Consider the following 2,674-nt stretch of genomic DNA (forward strand, 5'->3'; position numbering starts at 1 on the left):
TGTGTTCCCGCCGCCTATTAATTCAGTTTAACTTAGTCAATTTTGGTGAATATCAGTGCTCATGTGTTAACATAGTGAATTCTGTGCCAATTAAGTCGAGTAACGTAGAGATTTAGATATTGTCTGAACCGTTGCCAGGCGTATGTTTTGTATAGTTGAAGTTAGACCTTTACGCATTCGTGACTTCCTCAACGTCTCTCCAGTGTGTTGAGCTGAATACTCATCGGCTAACGTGGGGCGGTAACCGGGTTGGACGATGCCGTTGATTCGACAGGACTGAACTGGGAAGTCCGTTTCCTGCAAATCAGGCGCCCACTCCCTGAGCGTGTGTCGGTCTACAACCGACCCCTAACAGCGATCTTCATTTGTTGTAGAGACCAGTGTTACCCTGGGGCACTCCTCACAGTCACATAGGCCTAAGTATTATGGTACCTTGTTTGGGGGATAACTAGCAGAAATATAGTATCCCAGGTTAAGTATTGAACCAATGAATGAGAGTTAAAAGTGCCATGTTGTTCCTTGTGAATTAACAGGAGGTATTGTATGTTGAGATAATTGTGGAGTTGTCCAGTGTGTTATGTATTCACTGGTAGTGACCATGAAATGATAATCTGAGAGTATAATGATATAACCAAGAAGTGAAGAGTTAATTTGCTACTTGGTAAGGTAAGACCTGTGGGTCCAGTGATATCTGGTGTATACCCAGTACTAAATATCATTTGGCAGAGTGACAATACCACAATTGTCGATTGAAGTAATAAGTATGTGGAGGTATTTAATGAGGTAATAAGTTCTTGAAGTGTTTGATGACTTAAGAAACAAATTGCAGTTCTGTTTTGTCTGAGTGAATCTAAGATGCATCTTATCCAATCACTGTGTTAATAAATATTGAATTGGTAATCTACGTCTACGAGTATCACCACTCTATCCTTTCCCACATTGGTTCTCAGAAAATAACTAACTCACGTGCCTAGAAGCTCGCTACCTAACAGTTAACTAAGAGATGTTATATTCTAGAAAATCCTGGGTGGTGGCAGGCTACCGTTGTAAGTATAATAAGTGTGGTAATAACAAAGACATGGTTTCCCAGGTTAATCCATGGTTTAGAATATAACTAGAACAAAATATATGGATGAGATCATAATATATGACAGGAAATGAAAAGAAAGAACATTGACTTGGAAAATATAAGCAGAGAAGCATAAGAGTTACTTATATTAGAATATATAAGAATATAAGGTATATAGAGATAAAGAACATATAAGAATATAAGCAAGAATATATAAAGTAAGTATGTGTGTTAGGAACTGAAGAAGGTTAAGTATATAAAACCGGATACTCATTGAAAAGAATAACTGGATGGTAAATTATTGAAAAGAGAAAACTCGGCCCGTTACAAATGGTGACCAGCTAGTGGGATTATTTTCATTTGAGAACCAATTTGAAGGAATGAGGTGTGGTACTTTGGTGAATTTGTTTTCTCAAAATACAGTATACAGTAGTGTACAATTTTGTCATCAGTAAAGAGTACAAATAAGTGTGTGATTTAAAGTACAAACTTTTGTGTCAAGTACTGTACAATACTACTGTATTTGGAACTGCAAAGATATTTTTTTAAAGAGTTAGGGAAGAACTAACAATTGATTCAGTTTCACAATTTTTTTTTGTGAAAGAGTTATAATTTCTTTTGTGTCACAAAGTTAGGTAATGCACCAACTTTTTTTTGTAAGCTACCTAACTGATCTTTGTGAGTTTTTATTGTGTGAAATTTCAGAAGAGTGGTAATTGCACATTAGTGTAATTTTTTTATGTTTGTGACCAGTGAATTAATCTATTGATATTTGCAGACATTGAGTGGGCAGTTTACATCTTCCATGTTAAAAATGTGATGAACAGTGTTCATCTCTTGAGTGCCAAAGGAAGTGTCATATTTACAAAGGTTATGTAATCCAATGTTTTATTTGTAGCTGTGGCATTTATTGGAAATATTGGTGTGATTTCAATAGAAAGTGTTCAGACTCTCACTTGAAGTATTTTTCTAACTTGAATTTATATTATATCACCTGAATTGAGTGTTATATGATTTCTCTTTGTGTGTTTTTAATTATTTTTGGTTCTTTTTCTAGTGACTTTAATTGTGATTTAACTAGAAAGGGTTCTAGTTCCCATTTGATGTCAGTTTATGACAAGTGAATTTATTGATATAACAAAAGTTTAGTGTTAGAGATTTTTCCATATGGCATTTTTAATCTGTTTCTTTAACTGATAATTTCATTAAAGACTGAAATACAATTTAGTACAGTGTAGACTTATATGCATTGTTAATAAATGTGCTATATGTATTTGAGAACTAATGCCTGTGTATTTTCAGCAAATGTGTTGATTGGGTTGAGAACCCTGTGGTGAGATGGATGCCTCTAAGAATGCAATCTCTGAAACCAGATACTAGTTGAAATTACAAGTAAGGTCCACCAAGTGTTGAGTACAGCACATAGTCCAGATAATTGAAAAGAGACAGTGAATACTTGTCGAGTACCGAAAATCGGCTTTTCTGTTAGTCATTCCTGAAATGAAGAGTGATATTTTCATGGGACATTCTCGTCAAGTATCATCACTTAATGTTTTAGCATTACTCTGAGTACCTTGTGAAGTGAAACTTCTGTGTTGTTTTCTT

General features: G+C 34.9%; 1 long non-coding RNA gene across 1 annotated transcript; it reads left to right on the forward strand.

Annotated features, from left to right (window-relative positions):
• Window positions 1–409: 409 nt before the first annotated feature.
• On the forward strand, window positions 410–2,024 carry LOC121876995. The gene is made up of 2 exons (XR_006090866.1): window positions 410–471; window positions 1,848–2,024. It is a non-coding gene; the product is annotated as an uncharacterized LOC121876995 (long non-coding RNA).
• The last annotated feature ends 650 nt before the right edge of the window (window positions 2,025–2,674 follow it).

Source organism: Homarus americanus, unplaced genomic scaffold, assembly GCF_018991925.1.
Source record: "Homarus americanus isolate GMGI-L3 unplaced genomic scaffold, GMGI_Hamer_2.0 scaffold55718, whole genome shotgun sequence".
Taxonomy (NCBI): Eukaryota; Metazoa; Arthropoda; class Malacostraca; order Decapoda; family Nephropidae; genus Homarus; species Homarus americanus.